Below are 13408 nucleotides of genomic sequence, written 5' to 3'. Positions count from 1 at the left end.
AGGTAGGGTATCTGGAATCAGCATAATTGTTTGGCTGTATCTAGCAAATACCAGCTGATCTATTTGCCATTTGTGCAAAACAAAACACAATCTAATCATTCGTGCCCTAAGAGGTATCTATGGCTGCCTAGATAGCATTCACATATTGTACTTTATCTCTTCTTAGGTCTCAAAGGTTCTATCTGGTTCTTTACTCCTGCCTTCTTGCTAGCTGTTTTAACTAGAAACTTCTTCAGGCTCACCAGCTGAATTGACAAGACAATATTGTCTAAATCCTAAACCACTATGGGTTCATTCCTGTCTCATTCCCGTTAGCTACGATCCTCCTACCTTTTTTGGACTGCCCTAGATACTTCAGTTTTTATTAAGATTCCATCTGCTCAGGATTCTGATTTCTGGTTCTTATCTGCTTAACAGAAGACTGATGAAATGCACGTGACTCTTAAGGACTTTTTACCTTTGAGGGCAGTGGAAGCAACATGTGGGACATGAACACCCCCCTCAATCATCATGAGCCACTCCCTTCATGAGTATAAAACCTGCCCTATGAATATTCCAGTCAATATTCTTGATTATGGTTAGCTAAAAAGTTCTGTACAAGAGACCATGCCTCTTTGGGTTCCAGCTGTTCACCAGATCCCAGTCACACCTTCTCAGGTTTCAGAGTAGCAGCCATATTAGTCTGTATTCGCAAAAAGAAAAGGAGTACTAGTGGCACTTTAGAGATTAACCAATTTATTTGAGAATAAGCTTCCATGAGCTACAGCTCACTTTATCGGATGCAACCTTCTCAGGCATCCTTTTCTTGCTTACAAGCCTGATTCCAGTCAAGTTGGAGATAGTGTTACATTTCAGAGCTCTTTTTCTCAAATGCTTCAGTATAAAATTGTGGTGCTTTATTTTTGCAGCAATCCAGTGGCTGCCTCAGTGCACTACCCCTGGTTTCTGGTGCTTGATACTCTTTTGGTGCTAAGTTATCTTTTTTTTTTTCCAGAGCATCTTTTTTTCTTTGACTCTTGATGTTCCTGCTATTGGTTCCCCAGTGCTATCACAGTACTTTCCTGTCAGTATTGTTTAAGGGGTCCAATATCAGCATTTCCTTGGCATATCGTTGCTGAGTCATCCCAGGGGGTCTCCATCCAACATGAGGCTAGCCCAGAGTGCTTGAAGCATCTTTACCATCATCCACGGGCTCCACTTGGAACCTCAATATTTGAAGACAGTGGTACTAAGCACTGGCCTTCACATGAGAGACTAGGGAAAGAGGCGCCAAGAGGATCCAGTAGCTCCCCAGTATTATTCTGTTGAAGTCCCTGACTTGAGACAGCTCTGTATCCATGCCTCTGGATTTTCCCCTCCAGCTTCCATGTGTTTGAAGTGGATACAAGGATGATAATTCCAGATATCAGTATATGCTTGGTGATCTGGGCCAGCCACTATTCTTCCTCTATGAGGCTGTCACAAAGCCCTCCTGTACTGGCTTTGAGACATTTCTTTAGCAGTGTGTGTCAGCAGTTGTCAGAGCTCTTAGCACACTTTGAGCACAGTTCTCACCAAGTCCAGTGACCACAGCCTTTGAGTAAATGCTTTCAGCACAAGAAGCTCTGGCTTCAACACACACAACACTAAACGTAGAAACATGGGAACTGCCTAATGGATCAGACCCATGGTCCGTCTAATCCAGTATCCTGTCTCTGACAGTGAACAGTGCCAGATAGTTCCAGAGGAAACTGTAAGAACCCTGCAGTAAGCAGATGTGGGATAATGTACCACTGTGATGGGATCCCCGGGGTACTACCTGGAACTGGGGTACTCTTGTGCCCCTTTAACTCTCCAGCTTGGGCTGTCTCTCATAATCCTTTGCTAGTGATAAGCAGCAAACCCCTCCAGGCGGTGCTATCACTCAGCACAGCAGCATGTGGAGCCCCACACCCATCTAGATTGCATGAATGCTCTGAAAGCCACTCATGAATCATGCAGAGAAAGGCACCAGCCAATTCCCCCCAGCTTCCCAGCCTTGCACCCTAGTGCTGTACTGTCCTGTCCTGGTCAGAAGTCTTACCAGTGTACATTTATTACCCAATCCAGACCTCCCTCAATGTGAACCAGTCTTTGTACCTGAGCTGAGATTTCCCAAGCACTTCAACCAAACCACATTGTTTTAGATAAAATATAAAATAGATTTATTAACTCAGGAAAGATAGATTTTAAGTGATTATAAGTGGTAGGCATAAGAGGTCAGAAATAGTTACCAAAGAAAATAGAAGATAAGCACACAGTCTAAATCTTAGACCTTATTACACTAGGGAGTATTTAGATCAAGCAATTTTCTCACCCTACTGGATGTTCCCAATCTACCTTCTCTAAACCATTCATTATTTTATATACTTTTATCACTTTTACTCATATTTATCTCCCTTTAAAGTAAACAATCCCAATTTTGTTTCTCCCGATATGAGTTTTCCATGATCTTGATTATTCTTGTCTCAATTCTCTGTACCCATTTTACTTCAGCCATGTCCTTTTTGAGATCGGTGACCTATACTGCACATAGTATTCCAGATGAGGCCATCCCATTGATTGAGGTAAAGTCATTATAATATTATTCCTATTATTAATCATCCCATCTCTTATGCATCCTAACATCTTGTTAGCTTTTTTGACTGCACAGATACTACAGTGATGCCCAGGTTCCTTTCTTGAGCTTATGCAGTAAATGTAGACCCTGTAAGGCAAATGCATAGTTTACATTTTCCCTTAATGTGCATTTATTTGTATTGGTTGACATTGAATTTCATTTGCCATTGTGCTGCCCATTCACTTAGCTTTTTTAGGTCTCTCTGAAGTTCCTCACAGTCTTCTCTGGTAATGACTAATCTAAATAACTCTGGTTTCAGAGAAGCAGCCGTGTTAGTCTGTATTTGCAAAAAGAAAAGGAGTACTTGTGGCACCTTAGAGACTAACCAATTTATTTGAGCATAAGCTTTCGTGAGCTACAGCTCACTTCATCGGATGCATAAAAATGAAGTGAGCTGTAGCTCACGAAAGCTTATGCTCAAATAAATTGGTTAGTCTCTAAGGTGCCACAAGTACTCCTTTTCTTTTTGCTAAATAACTCTGTGGCATCTGCACATTTTGCCACCTTACTGCTTATCCCACCCTTTGCAGAACATTCATAAATATATTGAACAACACAGGCCCACTAAGGAACCCCATGGTTAATCTTTTGGTATATCAGTGTTTCCTAAAGCAGACTCAGGCTATCCATCACCTAGAAAAGTCCTGCAGTTCGTATAGGGGCCTCTATGTAGATGTAAACAAGTACTCCTCTGATGCTCAATACACCTCCACTATCGAACAGCAACAAAACAGTGACTCTGCAGGAGAGCACCTGACTTTGCCTAGGTCCTAGAGAAGCTGCCCAAGACTTTCCGTTGAAATAGGTCCAGGAATCTACAAGAGCTAAACTTGAGACGGCCAAGTGTACTGCTATCTAATAGGATTTCCATGCCCTTGTATCTTATTTTGGACTGTCTGGTGAAGAAGTATCAGAGGGGTAGCCCTGTTAGTCTGTATCTACAAAAACAACAAGGAGTCTGGTGGCACCTTAAAGACTAACAGATTTATTTGGGCATAAGCTTTTGTGGGTAAAAGACGAAGAATCTGAAGAAGTGGGTTTTTTACCCACGAAAGCTTATGCCCAAATAAATCTGTTAGTTTTTAAGGTGTCACCGAACTCCTCATTGTTTTGGAGAAAAAGGTGTGCCAAAGCCTGTTGAGAAATAGGATATCCTCTTTAAGGATGCTGCTGGCTGTATTTCCCACCCTCCCAGCAAGGGGTTGGTGTTGGAAGCAGGCCCAACTACTGCCTCCATCACTGACATACTGACTGTACCTGTAGTATATTCAAATAATTCTCATTGGCTACTGCCTGGTCCAGGGGAACAAGGGAAGGTGTTGGGCAACTTTTTTGTGGGGGTTCTTAAACAGTATTAGATGGAATCTTGTGGGTGAATGGGATGTAAAAGGCAGTGAAGAACTTGTACATTTCAGCAACTGTGGGGCTGGCAGAATAAAGGTATGTGTGTTAATGGGGTGTATTGGGGCATTGCTGAAAGAACAGAGTTAAGGCTGCCTGGGAAACCTTAACTGTACATTTCCTTGTTCTCAGAAGTTTGAGATTTGCTCAATGTGGCTGTCTGCAAAGGGGCAAAATACCACAAAGTAACCTTAACTCTGCGTAAACAAAGGTTTTGTCATTGAATTTCCATATTTTTTGAACAGGAAAAGATATATTGTTGATAGCAGTTAGTAGTCATTTAGGCAGTTATACATGTCATGTCCCACAATTTGCATAGCAAGCCAAAACAGCTTGTACTCATAAATCTGCATGTCATGGTATACTCCTTGCTCTCCTTGCAAACTTGAGATCCAGGAATCACCCAGAATCCACACTTGGCAACCCTGACAGCAGATGTATAACTTTTGCCTCAGCAGTCAAGGTAGCTGCACTGTGAGTTCCAAACTCTGTGCTATGTGTTTTTAGAAACACCACGCTAATCTGCCCTCACATCAGGAATGGGCCACTTTGCACCCCTGTAAAATACAGATTTTCTCAAACAACCAACTCAAGGTTTGCTTACTATTATCATTGTCCAACCCTGACCCACTCCCACACACAAAATCCTCTGTCTCCGTTCTTCCCCACCCGATATAACAAACATTTTGATTAGACCAGTTTCTGACTACTCTTCTGTGTTCACACTAAATTTCCCCATAAAATAAAAAAACACTGTATTATAACAGAGGCAATGTGTAGCAAGCAACATGAGTTGTTACATCTTTATTGCACAGATGTACAAAAGTTCAAACTAGAAACATCAGTGGGGGAGTGTTCACTGGGGAATGGTGTCGGCATATTCCCTTCAACTACCCAGGCATGCGTAAAGTGGCTGCACAGAAACTCTGTTCTTTAATTTATTGGTGTATGTGCACAGCAGTCCTTCCAGAGTGCAAAGCTGTGCAAGTGAAGAGTGAACATATTTTTAAATACCGTTCACTGTTTGTGTCCCTAAAGACATATGGGGTGCCCCGCACTGCCATGCGTAAAAACTGACTAGTTGAGATCATTTTGGTCTACATCACAGCAATAATTTAATCTCTAGCTCTGCCTCCACCCTTAAAAAAGTCCCAACCTAGAAACTTTTTGAAAATCAGCTATTTCTTTATCTCTGGAACCACTGGCTCAAATGACCCCACATGTGGCTCACTAACTATTCTGCACTCACAGAAGGCATAGCCAATTTAAAGAAAATCCGTGCAAGCATTCAGACTTTAGAGCAGTTAAAACTGTCATCCTTATAGGGGAAGGATAGATAGAGAGAAATATTCCTCTGCACATCCATCTGCAGTACTGGAAGCTCTGAAAGGTGTGAAGTGGCCTATTCATCTCCATGTCATGAATAGGTCGGAATATGAACAAGAGGCTGCTCGGCAGCTCTCCAACACGAGTTTCTACAAGCCATTACCCTCTGATCCCACTGAGAGTTACCAAAAGCAACTACAGCATTTGCTCAAGAAACTTCCTGAAAAAGCACAAGATCAAATCCGCACAGACACACCCCTGGAACCCCGACCTGGGATATTCTATCTACTACCCAAGATCCATAAACCTGGAAATCCTGGGCGCCCCATCATCTCAGGCATTGGCACCCTGACAGCAGGATTGTCTGGCTATGTAGACTCCCTCCTCAGGCCCTACGCTACCAGCACTCCCAGCTACCTTCGAGACACCACTGACTTCCTGAGGAAACTACAATCCATCGGTGATCTTCCTGATAACACCATCCTGGCCACTATGGATGTAGAAGCCCTCTACACCAACATTCCACACAAAGATGGACTACAAGCCGTCAAGAACACTATCCCCGATAATGTCACGGCTAACCTGGTGGCTGAACTTTGTGACTTTGTCCTTACCCATAACTACTTCACATTTGGGGACAATGTATACCTTCAGATCAGCGGCACTGCTATGGGTACCCGCATGGCCCCACAGTATGCCAACATTTTTATGGCTGATTTAGAACAACGCTTCCTCAGCTCTCGTCCCCTAAAGCCCCTACTCTACTTGCGCTATATTGATGACATCTTCATCATCTGGACCCATGGAAAAGAAGCCCTTGAGGAATTCCACCATGATTTCAACAATTTCCATCCCACCACCAACCTCAGCCTGGTCCAGTCCACACAAGAGATCCACTTCCTGGACACTACAGTGCTAATAAACAATGGTCACATAAACACCACCCTATACCGGAAACCTACTGACCGCTATTCCTACCTGCATGCCTCCAGCTTTCACCCTGACCACACCACACGATCCATCGTCTACAGCCAAGCTCTGCGATACAACCGCATTTGCTCCAACCCCTCAGACAGAGACAAACACCTACAAGATCTCTGTCAAGCTTTCTTACAACTACAATACCCACCTGCAGAAGTAAAGAAACAGATTGATAGAGCCAGAAGAGTTCCCAGAAGTTACCTACTACAGGACAGGCCTAACAAAGAAAATAACAGAACGCCACTAGCCGTCACCTTCAGCCCCCAACTAAAACCCCTCCAACGCATTATTAAGGATCTACAACCTATCCTAAAGGATGACCCAACACTCTCACAAATCTTGGGAGACAGGCCAGTCCTTGCCTACAGACAGCCCCGCAACCTGAAGCAAATACTCACCAACAACCACATACCACACAACAGAACCACTAACCCAGGAACTTATCCTTGCAACAAAGCCCGTTGCCAACTGTGCCCACATATCTATTCAGGGGACACCATCACAGGGCCTAATAACATCAGCCACACTATCAGAGGCTCGTTCACCTGCACATCCACCAATGTGATATATGCCATCATGTGCCAGCAATGCCCCTCTGCCATGTACATTGGTCAAACTGGACAGTCTCTACGTAAAAGAATAAATGGACACAAATCAGATGTCAAGAATTATAACATTCATAAACCAGTCGGAGAACACTTCAATCTCTCTGGTCACGCGATCACAGACATGAAGGTCGCTATCTTAAAACAAAAAAACTTCAAATCCAGACTCCAGCGAGAAACTGCTGAATTGGAATTCATTTGCAAATTGGATACTATTAATTTAGGCTTAAATAGAGACTTGGAGTGGCTAAGTCATTATGCAAGGTAGCCTGTTTCCTCTTGTTTTACTACCCCCCCCCCCCAGATGTTCTGGTTTAACTTGGATTTTAACTTGAAGAGTGGTCAGTTTGGATGAGCTATTACCAGCAGGAGAGTGAGTTTGTGTGTGTATGGGGGTGGGGGGGATGTGAGAACCTGGATTTATGCAGGAAATAGCCCAGCTTAATTGTCATGCACATTGTGTAAAGAGTTATCACTTTGGATGGGCTATCACCAGCAGGAGAGTGAATTTGTGTTGGGGGGTGGAGGGTGAGAAAACCTGGATTTGTGCTGGAAATCACTTTAGATAAGCTATTCCCAGCAGGACAGTGGGGTGGGAATAGGTATTGTTTCATATTCTCTGTGTATATATAAAGCCTGCTGCAGTTTCCACGATATGCATCTGAAGAAGTGAGCTGTAGCTCACGAAAGCTTATGCTCTAATAAATTGGTTAGTCTCTAAGGTGCCACAAGTCCTCCTTTTCTTTTTGCGAATACAGACTAACACGGCTGTTACTCTGAAACCTGTCAGCTGAAAGAGGACACCCCATGGGGATGAATAGGACCTGAAACAATAGCTCTGAGACGTGTGAACTGCTCTGTTCATCTCAGTGGGTGTTCCCACCCCCTTCCTAAGTGCTTTAGACTAGAGCCTGTGATATGCATGAAGTATGCCTGTTCTCAGGCTTGCTGGGTGTGTGTGTGTGTGTGTAAGACTTTCCCAAAAAGTCAACCCCACCCCACCAGGTTGCTTGTCTACACTGGCAAGTTTCTGTGCAGTAAAGCAGCTTTTTGTGCTCAAACTGCAGACGTACACACTGCCAAGCCACTTTGTGCGCAGAAACTCCTCAGTTGCAAAGGTGCAAAAAAACCACCTCAACGAGAGTCGTAAGGCTATTTGTGCAGAGGCTCCAGCACTCTATTGCCAGCGTAGACTTTTGATTGCTTTCTGTGCTGTAATTGGCCTCCGGAGCTGTCCCATAATGCCTCAAGTGACTGCTCTGCTCATTGTTTTGAACTCAGCTGCCCCAGAGACATGCGTCCCTCCCCTTTCAAAGCACCATTTCTGACATCCCTTGGGTGCTGTGCTCATCTGCTCCAGGGCACAAAGCAAACCATTAATGTGGAGTGCTCATGCTGTTGAACACAGAGGCAGGTGTCTGAGCCCAGGGAGGGAGGTGGGTGCTGATATCCAGGTTTCCCCCTCCTCCTGCCTCAAGACTGGTTGCTTCCTGCCGCTGTCTGAACTTACAAGACAGCATGCTGACACACTGTCTGTCCCTCAAAACACACTGTCTCTCCCCTGCCTTCATACGCACATACACACTCCCTGTTACACACTCTTCCCCCCTCAACCCCCCACTTCAGTTGAAAAGCAGCTGGCAATGTAGTAGGATGCCCATGGAACAATGGGATTGGGAAACCTGCATCATGTGACACTGTGCCTGCCCCAGGAGGCATTGCAAACCCTTCCCAAGGCATCCTGTGGCCAGTTACCCAGTGGGATAGCTACCACAATGCCCTGTTGTCTTTGCCGTTGCAAGAGCTGCTCATGTGAATGCACCGAGCGTCACAAGGAGTACAGTGTGGACACACAACAGCCGTTTAATTCCAGCGTTTTAATAAAAGTGATATAACTTGTGGCTCAGAAACTTGCCAGTGTAGACATACCCTTATACTCTAAAAATGTTCTAGCTTTTACTCTGTAATCTAAGAGCAATTTTGATGGCTTCCCAGGCAATCACACGAATGCAAAATTATGACAATAAAAAGAGTTACATTAAACATATATTTTTGGCTTGGTGGACAGAACTGCACTAAGATATTGGACAGAAACAACAAGGTGTCAATTCTAGGAGAGGCAAAGCTGCTTTTGTAATGAGTCAGCCACTCCCAGTCTCTGTTCAGGCCCAAATTAATGGTGTTAAATTTGCAAATGAATTTTAGTTCATCAGTTTGGATGAGCTATTACCAGCAGGAGAGTGAGTTTGTGTGTGTATGGGGGTGGGGGGGATGTGAGAAAACCTGGATTTGTGCAGGAAATAGCCCAACTTGATTGTCATGCACATTGTGTACAGAGTTGTCACTTTGGATGGGCTATCACCAGCAGGAGAGTGAATTTGTGTGGGGGGGTGGAGGGTGAGAAAACCTGGATTTGTGCTGGAAATGGCCCACCTGATGATCACTTTAGATAAGCTATTACCAGCAGGACAGTGGGGTGGGAGGAGGTATTGGTTCATATTCTCTGTGTATATATAAAGTCTGCTGCAGTTTCCACGATATGCATCTGATGAAGTGAGCTGTAGCTCACGAAAGCTTATGCTCTAATAAATTGGTTAGTCTCTAAGGTGCCACAAGTACTCCTTTTCTTTTTAGTTCTGCTGTTTCTCTTTGAAGTCCTGGAATTGATACATCCTCATTTGTTATTGGGAGTGGACTACATCCACCCTGATCGAATTGGCCCTGTCAACACTGCTTCTCCACTTGTGAGGTAACTCCCTTCTTTTCATGTGTCAGTGAATAATGCCTGAATCTGTAATTTTCACTCCATGCATCCGATGAAGTGGGTTCTAGCCCATGAAAGCTTGTGCCCAAATAAATTTGTTAGTCTTTAAGGTGCCACCGGACTCCTTGTTGTTTTTGTGGATACAGATTAACACGGCTACCCCCTGATACTTAAGATATTGGAACAATCCTGATCTGAAACAACCCGTTCTGTCTCTTTTGTTTCCAATGACCCAACTGTGATTCTTTGGGTAAGTGTGCAAGCATTTTGTTCTTGGTTTTAAAATTAGCACTTTTTTCTTTTTCAAAATTACCTCTAACAAAATCAACTCTGTAGACAGTATTGTCAACTTCAAATATCTTGAATCAGAGCCCCCAAAATCATGAGAATTTTAAAAAAGGTGATATTCTGGTTTTTAGGTCAGTCTTTTGATTTTTGAACTACCCCTGCGCATCCCATTGTGTGTGCATGTAACAATTTTTGCCCACTCTCCCACATGTACTGGATGAGGTGATTTTAGCCCCTGCTGCAGGAGCTCTCACCCCCACATCTGCAGGTCTCCTGTTCAGCAATTAATCCTGTCCTTCAGTCCCCCATCAGTTCTGTCTCCACCCAAGCCCCCTCAATTCAGTTCCCCCCTCAGTTCAGTCCTCCAGCCCCCATCATCACCATCACATCAGTTCAGCCCCCCTACCCTATCAACCCCCACCACCCTCAGTTCACCCTCCCAGCACTAACCCTTGACACCCCTGTAGTAGGAAGAGGGCTTGAAACATAAGCCTGTGTATCAGAGACCTGGTATGAGTCTGAGGCCTGAACTAAAGTAGTGGTCAAAACTTTGCTTATATGACGCAAATTCAGGTTGTGAGCAAGAGGCAGGCCCTGCTCACAGAATCTGGCAAGAACATGACTGATATTGTGGAAACACACATTGCTAAGTAGTGCTAGGCACAAGAATATATACGTAAACATATTCCAGAAAGGTGGTACCAGAACATCTCGATACCAAACACATTCCCCAAAGATAACAGGAACACGCTGACCCATCTTAAGGATAACATCAGGATGACAGCATGATGGATGGAGATGTTTTGATCAAACCAACATGTACAAGGCAAAGGCTGACACGCCCATATGCCGGGGCAGTACGTAACTTGTTTGTATTGGTGTATAAAAATGTATCTTAGAGGGAATGTCTTTGGCCAGTCTACAGAGCAGTTGAAAGTCCCGCCACTGTCCATTGTCACGAGCATACATGTCTTATCATCTTCGTAGAGTCTGCCAGGTGCTATTACCATGCTTCACTGACAATAAACCTGGCCGGGTGCCTTCGCTGAAAAGCGAGTCAATGGATTTATTGGGCAGTTTAACTGACGTCTGATATCTCTGCTACCTGCCCTGAGCTGGGACAGCACATTGAACGAACACACACACGCAGCCAACATCTGACCACAACCCCATCTACTCAGAACCCACCAGCAATGCAACCCCTCTGACCCCATGAGACCCCACTGTCCTTATTTCAGCTCCCCTGAAGCTCCCAAGCCATAGTTCAGTCCTCCCAGCCTCACCTCCTCTTGGGTTCTTCACCTTCCCCAGGCTGGGGGGGAGTGAGAGGCAGTGGGGTTCCCTTTCCCACTTCCCAAGGTGGCAGGGGAGCAGCCACCTGGGGCTGACAGCCAGAGCCCGCTAAGGAGGGGCTCCAGCTGTCAGGCTTGCAAGGAGAAGACAGGAGATGTTGACAGCGGGAGCCCCAGCCACCTACAGCTGAAAAAAAGATCCTGACATCTGAGATTTCTGTTGCAAGATCATGAGGGAGGCTTAATTTTACTTGAAAACCACATCTCTCTCAGTAAATTTGCAAGAGATGGCATGTCTGCAGCAAGCCTACAAGACTGGCTTTCGTGAACACATTTTACTCTTTATAATGGATCTCTCCTATCCCATTTGGGAACTGCATTGACAGAATCCAAAGTGAGTCTAGTTGTTCTTACTTAGAAAGGCCCTGATCCTATAAACAGTTGAGTGTGTGCTTAACTATAAGCACAACAGGACTATTCACATGCTAACATTTAAACATGCACTTAAATGTTTGCAAGATCAGGCCCTTGGAGACCAACAGCCTCATTGAAGGCCATGCTTAGCTGCAGCATCTTAAAACTAAAAGGTGCCATCTTGGAGAACCTACAGAAAGAAAACTGGTGGGGATTCCAATGACTGCTACTCTAGGGTAATCTTGAACTAGAAGAATGTGAGTGAACAGAGACCTCACTACCACAAAATAACTGAAGTCAGTATCCATCCCAGTGCAGAGGAAACTTTCCTTTCAGGCCTGAAAAAGGTTTCCAAGATAATTTTGGTAGTTCTTTGTTGGGTTATCATTCTGTTGTCATAGTAGTGCAACAGAAAATGGCTGTCCCATGAGTTTAGATGAGGTTCTGACAACATTTAATTTGTTGATCTGGATCAGCCTGATCCACACATCACTTTGCATATGGACTTCAATGGGAGCCAACCATCTGGTAGAACCATTGGATCAGATCCTGATAGGAAATCACACTGAAAGCTTTTCTACATGATCTTTTAGTCCACACCAGAGAGGTGTAATTTTTAGTCTGCACTAGTGTGCTGCACACTAACTGGCTCATGTGGACTCTGCTCATGTGGACATGCCATGAAAGTTCTCTACAGCTTGTTAATATAGTCCCATTTCAATGTTAGTAATTCAATGTCCCATTACTATGTTAACATGCACTGGGGAACTTTTAGTGCACACCAGCAGGGTCCACAAGGGCCAGTTAGTGCACAAAGTGCTAGCGAAGACTGAAATTTACACCCCTCAGGTGCAGACTAAAGTACCATGTAGACAAGCCCTGAATTGTGCTTTATCTGGGCATGTGAGCTGTTAGCAAATAAATCAGTTGTTAGTCTATCGTATCTCTGAGAAAAAACTGAGCCTAATGCTCACTAAATACGTAATTTGTACTCACGGTGATTTTTTGGTTAGTCTAAGATGCTAATGGTATTTTTTCATCATAATTAGAACTGTTTAGAACATTTAAATGAAATTTTTGCAAAAAAGAGAAAATAGATTTCAAGGAAAAGTTTTGTGAATTGTTTTTTCCCCCCATTTTCCCATCAAGTCTAATTCTAGTGTAGTGTTCAGTGCAGAATCACAAAGTTCCCATTGTCTAGAACAGGGGTCGGCAACCTACGGCACGCGTGCCAAAGACAGCACGTGAGCTGATTTTTAATGGCATGCTGCTGCCTGCCAGGTCCCAGCCGCCGGCCCCGCTCAGCCCGCTGCCGAACCCAGGCCGGGACCCCGGCAGGCAGCAGCGTGCCATTAAAAATCCTGTCCGGCCTGCTCTTCCCCGCCCACCCCCCCGCGAGCAGGGTGAAGAAGCTTGGTCCTGCTGGCTGCTGCTGCAGGGCAGGCGAGTCCCCCCCTGCCCCCGCCTCTTCCCGCAGCATGCTGGGTTCCTGCCCCTCCTCCTCTCCCTCCCTGCCACCCATCAGCTGATGGCCCTTGTGAGGGAGGGGGAGAAGTGGAGCTGCCGCGCGCTCGCTGCTCCGAGGAGGAGGTGGAGACGGGGCCTTGGGGATGGGGGGTGGAATCAGGGCATATTCCCTCCAGCCCCCTGCTGTGAGCCATTCTGGGCAGAGGGCTGGGGGTGTGGGCTAGGGTCGTGA

At 45.0% G+C, this 13408-nt stretch overlaps 1 long non-coding RNA gene across 3 annotated transcripts in view; it reads left to right on the top strand.

The window, feature by feature from the left end:
* LOC140911273 (uncharacterized) overlaps positions 1 to 13408 on the top strand; it is a 33334-nt gene that overhangs the window by 3245 nt on the left and 16681 nt on the right. The window contains exons 2-4 of one of the 3 annotated variants that reach the window (XR_012158877.1): positions 2515 to 2585; positions 9586 to 9700; positions 9862 to 9965. This is a non-coding gene — a long non-coding RNA (uncharacterized lncRNA). The remainder of the gene's footprint in view (positions 1 to 2514; positions 2586 to 9585; positions 9701 to 9861; positions 9966 to 13408) is intronic. The other 2 variants (XR_012158879.1, XR_012158878.1) reach the window with 2 other exon arrangements.

This window comes from Lepidochelys kempii, chromosome 5 (assembly GCF_965140265.1).
Source record: "Lepidochelys kempii isolate rLepKem1 chromosome 5, rLepKem1.hap2, whole genome shotgun sequence".
Taxonomy (NCBI): Eukaryota; Metazoa; Chordata; order Testudines; family Cheloniidae; genus Lepidochelys; species Lepidochelys kempii.
This window is presented reverse-complemented; position numbering and strand designations above follow the sequence as displayed.